The 16,391-nt window shown below is 29.7% G+C and overlaps 2 long non-coding RNA genes across 2 annotated transcripts; both read right to left on the bottom strand.

Annotated features, from left to right (window-relative positions):
• Positions 1–3,682: 3,682 nt before the first annotated feature.
• On the bottom strand, positions 3,683–4,331 carry LOC148201720 (uncharacterized). The gene is made up of 2 exons (XR_015784687.1): positions 4,031–4,331; positions 3,683–3,926 (listed from the first exon to the last, which is right to left on the bottom strand). It is a non-coding gene; the product is annotated as an uncharacterized LOC148201720 (long non-coding RNA).
• Positions 4,332–15,070: 10,739 nt separating this feature from the next.
• Positions 15,071–15,654, bottom strand: LOC148201719 (uncharacterized). Its single transcript, XR_015784752.1, has 2 exons — positions 15,356–15,654; positions 15,071–15,248 (listed from the first exon to the last, which is right to left on the bottom strand). It is a non-coding gene; the product is annotated as an uncharacterized LOC148201719 (long non-coding RNA).
• Between the last annotated feature and the right edge of the window lie 737 nt (positions 15,655–16,391).

Genomic DNA, 16,391 nt, shown 5'->3' with positions numbered 1-16,391 from the left:
AAAAATATGAGTTAAACAAATATATTATAATTTATAAATTATAATGAAAAGTGTAACCTGTTAAGGTTGAACGTAGGACTAAACCTTCCTGTGCAAAATATTTTTACTCACAGAAATATGAGTTAAACAAATATATTATAATTTATAAATTATAATAAAAAGTGGAACCTATCAAGATTGAACGTAGGACTGAACCTTCCTGTGCAGAATATTTTTACTCACAAAAATATGAGTTAAACAAATATATTATAATTTATAAATTATAATGAAAATTGGAACCTTTGGACGTAGGACTGAACGTTCCTGAAAGTTCTTAAAACAAAAGACATGCCTTTAGGAATTATTACGGAATTTTTTACTCTTGTTGCAAAACCTAGTGTTGATCTGAAGTAGCGATGTTGAGACCGAGCGCCCGTCTGGTTCTTCGTGGCTTCATGGGGATGCCGCTCGGCCCCACGGTGGGCGCCAAAATGTTTCGGTTGAATTGGTCTGAGGGTCAGTCGTCCTTCCTTGCTCTGCTCTCTTTTGATCTTCAATCCTCTCCGATAATGCAATCCACTTTGATGAGTTGTTGACTTGCAGAAGACACTCCAACGCTCAAGTCAGTTTCATAAAGAGGTCTATATTTTATTGTAATAGAAGAAGATAGATCAAGGTCCTTGTACCTGGACATCAATTATATATTTATAGGACTTATGACAGCCAAGTCCATTGATTAACCATTAGTGCAATATATTTTTAGACAATATAACTTGTCAATCACTCATAAATATCGTATATTCGTCCTTAATATGACCATTAAATGTATTAATTGGCCATTTGATGATATTTACCTTTCCTGATTAGTTTGTGTGACAGCCGGTGCAAGTATAGTACAAAAACCTTAATAAATATTTTTTGTGTTATTATTTATTAACATTAAGTGATGTATCTTATAAGAGAAATTAAAATTTATCTAATTTAATTCTTATTAATTTTTATTATGCTTTATACCAATTTTGGTTTTTATATTCGTCATTTTTGTTTAAAGTGGTTTTTAAGTTTTTTTTTGGTGTTCAAAGTGATATCATTTTTTGTAAAATTTGTTCCATTTAGTCATTTTCGCTGATGGTGTCTAAATAGCTAATGGTGTAGTTTCCACATCAGTAAATATCAAGTGGGGTGTCAGATTTTTGTGGTTGCTTTGAAAGTGGGGAAATTGACTTTGCTTTCAAAGGGTGGTCAGAAATCCTAGCACCCAAATTGGACCACTGTCATCCACCATTGCAGCAACTGCGAGTTTGCATTCCGGTTGCCAAACCATCGTGAATCTGTGTGAAATCCAGCAAGATCGAAGCCATAACGAACCATCGTGAGCCTCCACTGTTGTTCACCATTGAACCCAAACGCGATTCGCAAACTTCCATCTTTGTACCGCCTTGACAAACCAACAACCACCATCATCTCCCTCAGGCCACTACCGTGATTCTAGAAGCGAGATCGAGAAACCCTTTGCTATACAATCCACGAGCTTCACTACACCTATAAATAAAAAAACCCAGAAACCCAAAAAGCCCTAAATCTCTCGAGCAACCAGAACATCTAAAAAATAGGAAACTTAAATCCCATAAACACAAAAATCCCCAAATCTCTTAAGCACCAAAACATCGTGCAAAAAAAAAAAGGAAACCTACAAATTCAAAACAAACTTTAACAACATGGGACCACTAAAAAAACTTAAAGTAAAAGGTATGGTTAGGGATGACAACGAGTCGGATCGGGTACAGATAGTGTCTACCTGTAACCCAACCCGAAAAACAAAAATCCAACCCGCCCGTTACTAGCGCGAGTACCCGCTTAAAAAATATCCGTTGGTATTTTAAATCTTATACCCGCAAAAATTGTAAAAAAAAATATTTTATACATTTTAAAAATAAAATTTAAATAACCGACAATCACTCATTCATAAACATTAATGTTACACACCAAAACATTACCTACTCACATGAAAAATAACATTTTACTCATTTCTTTAAAACATCACCACACCAAAATGAAAAACGAACAAAAGCCAAGATAGTGCGACAAAAATCCTCAACCCCACTACAAAAAAAAGGAAACCAAAACAACCCCAAAATTTTTCGCAGAAACTGTTAAATATAGTGAAAAACTATATATGGAATTAATCTCCCTTGTGTTAAACACACATAGGGTTCTCTATTTATAATAGATAAAATATGGGCTAAGCCCAAAATACAAATTATAAATAATAACAAACTAACTGAAAGATAAACTGAAAGATAAAAGATATAATATTTCTAACACTCCCCCTCAAGCTGGAGCATACAAATTGTATGAACCAAGCTTGAAATAACTAAACTAGGTTTTGAACTAGATGATTTTTCTTCAAGAGTGAGACAATAAACACTTCAACTTTAACTTCAAGAGTGTGAACCAAGCTTGTGAAACTTCAACTTCAAAAGTGTATGAAGGAGAGCAGTGGAGAAGGAGGCAATAAACACTTCAACTTCAGAAGTGGATGAAGGAGAGCAGCGGAGAAGGAGGCAATAAACACTTCAACTTCAGAAGTGGATGAAGGAGAGCAGCGGAGAAGGAGGCAATAAACACTTCAACTTCAGAAGTGGATGAAGGAGACGCAGCAGATCTGTGCGGCAAATACAATAAGAAAGGAAGAACAGCAATACAGAGGCGAAACCCTCTACAGCAAATTACGCAGAAAGAAGAAGGAGGTCCGAAGATGCAGAAGCATGCGGCAAGAAGAGGACAGATTTCGATGCCAGCAATGACTGCTCTGGAAGGTCTAAACAGAGAGAGGGAGGTCCGGTCATTCAGAGGAGGCAGTGGTTTCGGTCCGGTCATTCAGAGGAGGCAGTAGTTTCTAGGAGACTTGTCTCTGATTCTGGATATTTTTAGGGGCTGCCGGCGACCATGACGGTCGGCCGCCGGTAGACAACAAAGACCACCGGAAGAGATCAGAAAACCTGCTCTGATACCATGTTAAATATAGTGAAAATTATATATGGGATTAATCTCCCTTGTGTTAAACACACATAGGGTTCTCTATTTATAATAGATAAAATATGGGCTAAGCCCAAAATACAAATTATAGATAATAACAAACTAACTGAAAGATAAACTCAAAGATAAAAGATATAATATTTCTAACAGAAACCACTTTCATTTACCATGTTTCCACGTCATATTTGTTTTATTTGCCACGTCCATTCGAAATTGAGAGTTCATTCAATATTGAGTTAGGTAGACATTACACAAGTAACGATTTAAATGCTCTCAGCATAAAAGACTGAATTGAACAAATTTTACAAAAAGAAATATATCACTTTAATCGTTGAAAAAATTCAAGGACCCCTTTAAATTAAAGTGACAAATGATCAAAATAGGTATTAAACATTTTTATTATATAATACAGAATTTGAAAAAAATTAAAAATATACTACATACTTAAAAAAATTACAAATTTAGAGGGACCACGGCACCCCAACCCACCCTGAAAATAATCAGCACCGGTTGTTTTCTCAATTGAGTTTTTTTCTTTAATTTATAAGACTTTTAAATATTATTTCTTGACATTAAACTTACTTGGATTCATACCAATGAGATACGGTATGTTTATTTTAAATATTTTTAAAGTAACTATAGAAGAGTGGAAACACAAATTGGATCGATCAATCTCATGACAAGTTGATTAAGTTACCAAATTTTGTCGTCAATATTTTAAAATGAAAAGGAACTAGAGCACAAATTATTATAAAACTTATTTTTCAAAGTTTTATTACAAACATGTATAAATAAAAAGTCTAATTGTGCTCTGGAATGTTGTTACAAGTAAGCAATTAATTACTCTTCCAAGCTGGGACAATTTTGCAAACAGGAATCAACCACATCAGTCACATGACCACGATCGTCTGAAACATAAAAGCCATTGTAAATGAGATGAAAAGGAAGATCAGTTCAATTATAAACACTAAAAACATTAACGAAAATTTGAATTTCATAAAAAAATAATTACCAATAGTAACAGTGACTGTCTTGTTCACGCCACACTTTGTAATACAATTGTAGGCACTGGCTGGCATTTTATTGCATTTTGCAATACATTGATCATAACAGTCCTCGTATGATGGGCCATCGGAAACAAAACATAGTAAAGCGCACTTTGGAGGACAAGTGTTTATTGCCTCAACACTTAGAATTTGTACAAAACCCAACATAATCATCACCACAATTGCACCTCTGTTACTTTTCATCATGCTTTCCCTCCAGAATTACTATAATGTCTCTACACTCTACTTTCAGATTTTGTATAAATCTGTATTGCATTTTAAAGAAAATCAATATCAATTTAAAGGCACAAAAGCTGTGTTTGAAGTAACTATAACGGCTCATTATTTGTCAATAAACCGATAACTGTAAGTCTCATTAAATACGCAATAAATGAATTTATAGGGCTAAACACAGTTAGGCCCACTGTATTTTATCTTAAATAAATATTTAAGAACTGATTTATTTGAGTTTAAAGGATATAATTATATTAAATAAAGAGTACAGATATCTTTTGTACAACTATACACGATTTAAAATAATGCATTCTTCATTTATTTCACAATTTTATTTTTCTAAATTTTGACTTTCTTGAAAATGTGTTTTATTTATAGATGCAAATGTTTTACACGTACTCTTGTTTGAATAAATAACGAGTATATTTCATTTGATAGATGGGAAAGAAGTCACCTACTTTCAATGTTAATTTAAAAATATTTAATGCGTCTCGCAATTTAAAAGTATGCTTAGATATAAGACGAAACAATAATAAGAGAAGACCCTCACAACAACTATATAAAGGATTAACAATGACTATTTTATTCTCAAACACTATATAAAAAGATCTCTATAAAAACAATATTGACAAAAATCATGTACAAAAATTCCTAAAATGACTGACGACATTTGTCAACGGGAATAAAAAATCTTTCGATAAATTTGAATTATTGATGTTTCTTATCAATAAATTTTAAAATTTCGATCACTGATAGATTTATTTATTGATAAAAAAAATTCATTAATAAATATGTGAATAATATATGTTTCTCTCGAAAAAAAATCCTTCGATAAAATCCTTTAATAAAAACCATCTATAATTTAAAATGTTTAATAACGAAAGTAATATTAATATTTTTAATTATTGTATACATAAATTATAAACATTTAATTACTCGTTGACTTTTTCTGTTAATTAATTAATTCATTAAATTTTATTAATAAAAATATTTTAATTATAGAAAAATATTTATTTTAAAATTTATTTCTCTTATAGTGTAATATAATTCTTTTTATCATTAATCATTTATGTTTTATCACTCTTTTAATTTTTATTGATAAAAATATTTATAATTGAAAAGAATTTATTTCAAACATTTTTATTATAGAAAAACATTTATTATTATAGATAAAAATTTATTGCTTTTTAATTTTTTTTCTAACTAATTCATTAATGTATTTACATTTTATTGATAAAAGAAATTTTAGCTATAGGAAAATATTTATTCTTTTCTTTCTATTATTGTACAAGACATTTTCATCATTAATTACTGATATTTTATTTTTTAATTTTTGTGTTAATTAATTAAATAATTTATTTAATTTTTATTGATAAAACTAAATTTTACTATAAGGTGTAAAGATCTAGAAAATGATATTTTAGAAATAATAGTTATTTAAAAATAACGAGACTTGATTATTTTAATATTAAAATATTTTAATATAAATAGTTTCATTAAGAACGAGTTTCATTATTTTAAAACATATCATCTCTTTAGATATCACTTTTCTAGAGTTCTTTGACTTCTCCCTAATGGTTCACATTTTCTATTCATTTGTTCAAAGATCATAGACTACTTGAGTGACCACAACGATGAGATCTTCAAGTTTAACCGATTGATTTCTTCAATAGAGTAAGTTGACTTTCTGCTTCTTTCTTTGGTCAATTTCATTTTTCCTTGCATGCTAGCCTTCTCTCTTATGCATATGAAGTTTGAGTCTTATTAAGAGTCTCTACTGATCAATGGTCCTAACAGCATACCCTGATCATGATTCTGTTATTTGTAGACGCAATTAGTGTTCTTTAATATGTGGGAGTTTTTTGGGGTTCTTTAGGGTTGTTTGGTCTTCTAACAAGTAAGGGAAACTAATATTGTCCTTAATTTCGTGTTAAGATGTATGAATTTAGGTTTGATATGTTGTGAGAAATTATGTTTGGTTGAATATGTTATAATTGAGTGTTTTGTTGAGTGATGTTCATATATATCTTGATGAATATTGTTGGATATGCTTGAGAATTTGTACTAGTTTGAACATTTGATGATGTTGTGTTGGAGTCTAATTAGGTACAAAACTAATGTAGGATTGTAGGTAGTGAAAAGGAAGTGGTTTGGGGTTATTTTTAGTCTGAATTGGGATTTTGGTAGGTGAAATTCTAGAGGAGCGACTTTGATGTGATAACTGATGTTTGGGATAGTATTACAGGCATTTAAATCTTGCATAAAACCTTAGATAAAAAAAAGGGATGATGATAAATTGAGGAGTAGTGAATTGGTAAAGTTTTATACTAGTTTTGGTGTTAGATGAGAGTTTTGATAGGTGATATTTTGAGATAAGGGTGGGATGGAGAATCTTGAGGTTTAAAGTTTGTTTCTAGGCTATTTAAGACTTGTATAAAGGTTAAGTTTAGCAAATTGTGATGAGGAATGAGAAGGAATGAATTTTGAGTTTTAGAATGGTGTTTTAGATGAATGAGTTAGAAATTCATAGGAAAATAAGACTAATAGAGTTTAAGTTGAGTCATAAATACTTGAACGAGTTCAATTAAGGTTTGAAATAACAAATGGGAGTTGTAGATGCATGTGTAGGTAGTTAGAACATTTGAGGTTGAGGGGTGTAAATTTTGCATAATTGGTGTTCTACAGAACTCTACTGACTAGCTAAGCAAATAAAGGGGTCGTTGGACGAGTAATATTGATGTTTGGCAGTGGGTTTCAGAGGCTGAGCGAGATTTCTCGTTGGGTTGGGGAAGCTTTCTTTTTGTGCTCTCGTTAGGTGCCAGAAAGTAGCTTGTTGGGCAAATAGTTCAACACGGAGCACCAGAATTATAGCGTTGGGCGTCCCGTGTGCATGTTTGGTTCTCTTTTATTTTTTTTTCTCTATTATTGCTTATGAATGTCGATCTTTTGATGCTTTAAAGTTTGGTCAATACTATAAATTCCATTATACGATGATGGGGAATGATGTTGCATGAGATTGAGTATGTATTAAAGTATGATTTGAAAAGAGTTTCTAAGGTGAAATTCTTGATGGAGTTTTCAAGCAGTGTATGTATTATTATAGGAGCTTAATTTTAGGGGTTGTTTTGACACTTTAATGGTCATTCATTCTCAAGTAGAGAGAGACGAGGCATGTAATGAGAGTAGTATGAGGTACTAGTCTGGAACTTTACCTTGACAAATGATGTTTTAACGGACTAGCCTTGTTGGTAGCTTAGGGTGGGCCACCTGTTCCACCACTACAAATGGTCAACGAACATTTATGAAATTTTAGGTGAACATTTGACTTATTTCCTAGTAAAAAATTCTGATTTCTTACTTATACCTTTCGTGGTTGAAAGGGGTCATGACATGTTACATTCTCATCTAATTCCAAGTCTTGCCCAAAATGTTTTGCAAACTGTTTGCTTTTCTTAAGTATGTATTGCTTCACACTTATTTAATATTGTTTGTTACTCTCATTAACTGATGGTCTTTGTTTTGTTTAGTGTGTATCCTTTTCAATTGATTTTAATTTAAACTTTTTAGATTTTTATACATTCCTGTAGTGTTATTTCATTACCTTTTCTAGTTGCTCTTGTGAAACATATATATGTGAAACATATATGTTGATATATATTGTATTGTATAATTGTACTTTTAGTTTTTGGGCTTTTATGTGCTGGTCTGTTTGCTCCTTATATAGGAGATTTGGTGTAATAGAAACTTGACACAATGGAGTAATATTTTCATCTCTACATTTTCTCTCCCAAATTTAACATATAAAGAAGAATGGCTCTAGACTTAAGTTCGTCTTTATATATAGATGTCACTTACTGTTATAATGGGATCTCTTTTCTCACTTTTTTTTCTCCTTTGATTGTTGAATTTTTTCTAAAATATTGGTTATGATATGTGCGTGGATGTGTTATTTCAGATAACTCATGCATGATTTAAAATTTCACTTGCCAAGAGGTAAATTGTATTCTTTTTACTTCAAAATAATCAATGTATAATATTACCTTTTTTTTTTTACATCGGTGAAACAGACTTGGTATTAATTGAAAAGTTAGTAATTGTTTTATCTAAATTTGTATACTTGAATATTTTTAATTTACCAATTAATTTGGTTTAAAGTTAGCAAAATTTGTTGGAATTAATTTTCCAACTAACAAATAATAGTAAACTTGGTTAAGAAAAACGAACTTGTATTAATTCAAAACTTAGTAATTGTTTTCTCTAAGTTTGCACTAATTGAATATTTTTAATTTCCCAATTAATTTGATTTAGAGTTAGCAAAAGTTTCTGGAATTAAATTTCCAACTAACGAATAATACTCATTTCTATTTTTATTATAGTACTATACTTATTATTATTTTCCTCTAATAAATTATTATTGTCCTATATATCTATATTAAATTGATCGTGATGAAGGGAAATAATTTTCAATTAACTCATTACTATGCTGTAATATAAATTTGATTGTTAATTGAGCTTTTCCTTTAATTTATAAGACGTAAAGTTTAAATATTAGTTTTGGACATTAAACTTACTTGGATTCATACCAACGGTATACGAGTATGTTTATTTTACAAGAATCTCGTTTACATTAACTAAATCAATTGATATAAAAATAATATTTCTATAAATTATTGTTTCTAGAGATTTAATTTTGAATGATCGTGGTGAACCGAAATATTTCTCAACTAATTCATTACTATGATATAATATAAATTTAATTGTTAATTGATAATGTTATTTTATCAATTGCATTTTATCTTTTAATCTATAAGACTTAAAGTTTAAATATTATTTCTGGACATTAAACTTATTTAACTTCATACCAATGAGATTCGGCTATGTTTTTTTTATAAAAATCTCGTTTACATTAACTAAATCAATTGATATAAAAATAATTGTTGAAGCATCATTCAAAATGCTTTGATTTATTTATATCGAAGCTTTATTTTTAAAATAACTATTGAAATAGAAATTGGATCGAGAATTAATCTTGTTACTAATCAATACGATCATCCAATAAAATCTATTAAATCTTATAATTATAAAATAACCTAAACTCACATTTATTTGAATAATATCCACTAATCTTAATAATTTGGTATTATATTTATTATTTATCATTTTATTATTATAAATTATATTATTATTATTATTATTATAAATTTTATGTAAATATTATTTCAATAAAAAACATAAATTTATAATCTATATATAAATATAATTAGTATTCTTTAAATAATATTTATTTTATAATTATTCATACTTATCAAATTTATAAAAGTTTTAAATTTTTGTACGAATTTGAATTTAAAAGTTTTTTTTTTATGTGCATTTCCTCCTCGTTAATAACAAAAAGGATTTCGACCAAAAATTTCAAAAACTACTAAGATGGTATCATCTATTTGTAAAATCATGCTCAAAATTCTATAATCATGATCAAATGATAAGTAACCAAAATTTCTCGTTAATATTTTAAAATCAAGAGGAAATAGAGCAGAAATTATTATAGAATTTATTTTTTCGTAATTTTATACATACATAAATAAAATGTGTAATTGTGCTCTGGAATATTGTTTACAAGTAAGCAATGAACTACTGTTCCAAGTTTGGACAGTTTCGCAAGCAAGAATCAACCACATCAGTCACGTCACCACGATCATCTGATACATAAAAGCCATTGCAAACGAGATGAAAAGGATGATTAGTTCAATTACAAACAAAAAAAAAAACATTGAAGAAAATGTGAATTTCATCAAAAGATAAGTACCAATAGTAACAGTGATTGTCTTGTTCACGCCACACTTTGCAATACAATTGTAGGCACTGATAGGCACTTTATTACATTTTTGAATACAGTCAAAAAAACATACTGGAAATGGGCCTTCTGAAACAAGACATAGTAAAGCACATAGCGAAGCACAAGAGGCTTTTGCCTCAATACTTATAATTTGCGCAAAACCCAACATAATCATCACCAAAATTGCAACTCTGTTACTTTTCATCATGTTTTCCTATGAGTCACTTAGGTTAAGATTTTGTATAAATATGTGTTGCGTTTCATGGAAAATGAATATCAATTTAAAGGCACAAAAAGTGTCTTTGAAGTAACTTCAACGACTCATTATTTGTTAATAATCTAAGTCATTAAATACGTCAATAAATGAATGGATAGGATTAAAACACAGATATGTTTTTTTAAGAGAGTTTTGTGCAACTTTATTTGATTCCATAAAACACCTATCTTAACTGAGTATGTTTAATTAAATATTTAAACTAATTTATTTGAGTTTAAAGGATATAATTGAATTAAATAAAGAATACAAATATCTTTTGTAGAAGACTATCCACGATTTGAAATACTTCACTCTTCATTTATTTTACTATTTTATTTTTCAAAATTTTAACTTTCTTCAAAATGTGTTTCATCTTATGGATATAAATGTTTTACACGTGCCTCATCTAAATTTTATTTTTTAAACAAAAACAAATAAATATATTCAGTGAAATAAGTCTTGTTTGAATTTACAATAAGTATATTTTAATTGACATATGTGAATTTAAAGCATCTCAAACTCTAATAAAAAATTATTTTATGTTTGTAAGAATGATATGCTTTTTCATTCTTTAAAAGACATTGTACAAAACCTTAATAACATTAAGATATGTTGAAGAATGTGCAAATAATTGATTTAGAAAGAGAAAAATGTTAGTATTTCAGAGTTAGAAAGTTGTGTCAAGTATTGTCCTTTATTAAAAAAGCAAAGAGAATTCGCTTATGTTTATGAAACTATGTTCCAAAGGTGTTGTGAAAGAAGCAATGTAAAGTTAAAAACATTTAATGAATAATAAAGATAGATTACAAAAGTAATGAAAGACATTCTATTGCATAAAAATACTATAAAAAATTTAGGTAGATTACATTAAACCCCAATAAAATGAAGTTTAATTATTTTTATATATACATTTAGATTACAAAACGAGATTGAAATGGTGGAATGAATGAAGAAAGATGGAGTCTTTCAATCCTAAAAGTGTCTTAACCCATGTTTTAAGTCACAACAATGTTTCCACATTGAAATTTTTATTTCTTTAACTCTCGAATTTTAGTAGTTTTCCAAAAAAATCTTTTATTGTTGGGTAAGAATATCCTTTTGTTGGGCGAGAGATAACTTTTCTAGCACGTTAGGTTACTCAATCTCAATGGACAATCATGATTATTTTGCTGAGCGAGAATAATTTCTTATGATTGAGCGAGAACATTTAATGGCTGGATAAGAGACTTTGGAGCTACTCTCGATTCCTCTCCAAAAGAAAATTAAATCTATCTTTAAAGAATAAGTACAAATCCTACATCTTTTCACTGAATTAACACAAAACGCATTATATAAAGACAAATAAAAGATTATAATGAATAATAGGTAGTAATTATCACACTTACTAAAATCATTTGCTTTTAGTAAGAAGTATTGCATTCCAAACAATATTTAGTAAGTTAACAAAGAGTATTTATCTTCCAAACAATACTTATTTTGTTAATAGAAAATGACACAAGTTTTCAAAAAAAACACTTAATTTTAGTTAAGAGTGATTGTATTCTAAACAATACATAGTTAAAAGTGATTGGGCTCCATAGACTATTCAAAATTTTAACCAAAAATAAATGAGTTAAAAATAATACTCATGATTTTATTTAGGAATTATCTCTTGCCCAAATAATATTATCATTGTTTTAGCGAAGAGTGAATAAAATAAAAACAACATTCGCCTGTGTTTTCGTTACATTAGTCCGCTTAGTATTATTTACCTCCAATAAATTATTGTTACTCTAAAGATTTATTTTTTAATAATTGTGCTGGAGAGTGAAATATTTTTCTGTTAGTTCATTATTGTGCCATAATAGAAATTTGATTGTTAATTGATAGTGTTAATTTCTCGATGCGTTTTTTTCCTTAATTTATAAGACTTAAAGTTTAAATATTATTTCTGGACATTAAACTTACTAGGATTCCTACCAATGAGATACTGTGTTTTATTTTACATTAACTAAATCAATTGATATAAAAGTAACTGTTCAAGCATCGTTTTGATTTCTTTAAATCGAAGCTTTATTTTTAAAGTAATTGTAGTACAGTGGAAACACAGATTGGATCGAGAATCAATCTTATGACAAATGATTAAGTTACCAAAATTTCTCGTTAATATTTTAAAATGAAAAGAAACTAGTGTCACATCCAATTATATATAGAAATCATATATAATAAAGATCTCATCATACATTATATAGAAAAGCAGTCAAGAGTAATTAAGGATTACTATCATCCTTAAAGTAACTTCAGAAATTAAACTTCAACTCCAAAGAGATCTAAATTGTAAACTTAAAGGGAAACAGTATTTCAAAATACAGACAATAATCAATAACATCCTAAGGAGACTAGGCAGCAACATTGTCCTCAACTTCCAAGGCCGTCTCCAAAAGAACCTCATCACCATCTGCTCCCACCCAAGTGGATGATCATCGCAAAAGAAACATACACAAGCAACAACAAAAAAGCAAGGGTGAGCTAGATATAAAAAAACATGTTATTCAACCTCACACGACATGCAAAAGTCACTTAAACATGGTAAAATGACCTCACAAGACTTGTTACTTTATAAACCGACTCGTCTGGACTAGAATGATTGTCGAGCTATGGCGGGTTATGCACTCGTGGTGGCTTATGAAACTTGGGCTCCCCCACCCTACCACACTCACGAGGTTAGTCTGTTATCACTCATCTTGGGCCGTACTGGAAGCACCCAAGACTAGGACCTCCTACTACTCCTCACCACATGAATCAATCCTCTCTACTTGAGAATGAAAGACCATTGGAGCGTCAGGAAAACCCCCAAGACTGAGCTACCATGCGAATCATTCCACACACCACCAGATCACCATCATGTATCCTCTCCTTGAGGATCATGGAATTACGTCCATGAACCATACTGTCACTTTGAAACTTAACCCAAGACATGAATAACCAGATACCATCATATTATCACAGTGAATCCAACATATCTCATACATTCCCATACTTCCCACATAAATCACATTTTACTATGCATTCCAAGCAATTGATCCAATCAAAGATATCAAAAGAAGAGACTTGACCCAATAGGAGTCGCACAACGCATCCTATTCGCAAGGCGAGACAGGAGGATCTCTCACAGCGCACACCTTAATTCGCATAGCGAATTAAGTCGCAGCATACATCAGACTTCAAACCTCTCGCATAGCGCACCCAGGTCGCACAACGAATTTCTCAATCAGTGAGCACCCTCTACAAGGTCTCGCTATGCGAGACAGCTCGCATAGCGACTCTGCATAATCAGTAGAACGAAATTTCTGCAGAATTATCTACTCAACCATTCCTTACCACTTCTAGACCTTTCTTCCAACTTCTAATGTCCCTAACTCATATTTCATACCTAGTTAAACTTGTCTAGGCGCTCCTAAAGTGACATTAACATGATTCTAAAGTGATCACTACCAAACTTTTCATTAAGACTCTAATGTTATTAAACTAAGGACCCAATTTCAATTCTACCTTGTTGCTAATGAATTTACTCAGTTTTCTGACCCTAACGAGTTCTAATTTACTCATCTAGACTAGCCCAACTTGCCCAATTGGTCATCGGAGAAGAACCCAATGTCTGAACGCATCAAACTCACCTTCGACGCCAGCACATATGACTAGTCACAACTGACTGGATCAGACCAGGGCTGCTCTATGATCAGGGATGTGCCAACTCAAGTTTTTAAGGTTCCTCTATCCTACCAACAAAGTACTCTCAATAAGTCACCATTTATTTATCTAAGTCATCCAAACTGTCCTATGATATTCTAGACTCTGATTGCCCAATTATAATACTTCACTTCCCTTCTTAGTAACCGAAAACAGTATTTGTACACCCACTCACCATCCATATTAACTATTTTACAACATTCTTACTCCAAACCAGTAATCCAATACAGCCAACAAGCTCATCCAAGTTAGAGAATACTCAATATACCATGGTTATACAACTTTCACATATTCAACAGATACTAATCAACATGCTCTCCACAAAAATATAACTCAACAGTAAGTAATCATAAATTATCAAGCATACGCATCATATAGTTCAAACAAAACATAACTAGCTCCCCTTACCTCTATTCCAGACTTCTCTTGCTCCAAATTTGTTTTCCCGAAAAATCCTCCAGAGCCAATACTCTTCTTGCAACTAAAAATTTCTTCCTAACTCTTTCTTCTCTATTTCTCAAGGTTTCTCACTTGATTCTTCCTCTCTTTGTGCAAAATAGCCTTCCTCCTCATGGCTATTTATAGTCCAAAAATTTCACTATTCATCAATTTTTTTAATATTATTTATTATTATTTTATTATATTAATTTCTTAATCACCACTTACATAATGGATTCATAATGAATTCCTTAATAATGTCTTCAAATCTGAATGCTTTCTCCATTATCAATATTTTAAATTTAATTTTACTTTTTCGTTTTTTTTTAACAAAAAGGTATAAAAGAGTTTGAACTCAACACCAAAATTTTCTATCAATTAAGCTACCAAAATTTCTTATTAATCTTTCCATATTTTATAAAATTATTATATTTTCTATTCACAAAGAAATTTATTACTACTAATAATAAAATTGTTATTATTAAGATAAATATTTTTCATGCTTCTTACAACTAGAGCACAAATTATTATAAAATTTATTTTTCAAAGTTTTTTATTACAAACATATGTATAAATAAAAAGTCTAATTGTGCTCTGGAATGTTGTTACAATTAAGCAATTAATTACTCTTCCAATCTGGGACAATTTTGCAAACAGGAATCAACCACATCAGACACATGACCACGATCATCTGAAACATAAAAGCCATTGTAAATAAGATGAAAAGGAAGATTAGTTCAATTATAAACAATAAAAACATTAAAAAAATAAATATGAATTTGATTAAAAAATAAATACCAATAGTAACAGTGATAGTCTTGTTCACTCCACATTTTGTAATACAATTGTAGTGAGTGGTAGACACTTTATCGCAACTTTCAAGACAAGTTGCCAAACAAATAGAATAAGGGTCTTCTGAACCTATACATTCTAAAGCACATTGTGCAGCACAAAGCAGTTCTGCCTCAATACTTAGAATTTGCACAAAACCCAACATAATCACCATCAATATTGCAACTCTTTTACTTTTCATCATATTTTCTCCCAAAACTATTCTAACTCTCTACACTCTTCGTTAAGATTTTGTATAAATTTGTGTTGCGTTTTAAGGAAATTGAATCTCAATTTAAAGGCACAAAAAGTGTGTTTGAAGTAACTTTAAAGCTCATTATTTGTCAATAAGCTAGTAAATTAAGTCTCATTAAATATGTGAATTAATGAATTCATGGGCTAAAAGACGGTTAGGCCCATCATATTTTATTTTTAATATCTTTAAAAATATTAAAAATTGAATTTTAAAAGCTTGACTAATAATATATAAAACTTACATGAATTATATGGCCGATAGAATCACTAATATATGAATATTGTATTGAATAAGTATGAATGGATATAAATACAATAATATTTAATTTTTTGAATTGAATATGATACGGCAGATTAATCCGTCCCAAAATCCAACTGAAGTAAAGGTGATTGAATGAGAGAAAAGAAAGCTTTTCTATTATTATAAAAATATGTGTAGACTAACAGATATATGCTTAACACTAAAATTTTGTACCGTTTTAGTTATCAGTGCGTCACGGTATGTACTTGTTTTCGTATTTATAATTTTTTATTATTCCAATATCAATTAATTAATTTACATAAATTAATAAATATTTTTTACAAATATAATATTATAAATATTTAATATCAAAATATTTTTATGTATTATAATATATATTTAAAAAAACTTATAATTATATACGTTTTAAATTAAAATAGTAAATAAAATTTTATGTGAACTAAAATATTTAAATTTATAAATGTTAATATAACAAATTTTAAAAAT

This window comes from Vigna umbellata, chromosome 3 (assembly GCF_029865625.1).
Source record: "Vigna umbellata cultivar VRB3 chromosome 3, Vumbellata_1.0, whole genome shotgun sequence".
Classification (NCBI taxonomy): domain Eukaryota; kingdom Viridiplantae; phylum Streptophyta; class Magnoliopsida; order Fabales; family Fabaceae; genus Vigna; species Vigna umbellata.
This window is presented reverse-complemented; position numbering and strand designations above follow the sequence as displayed.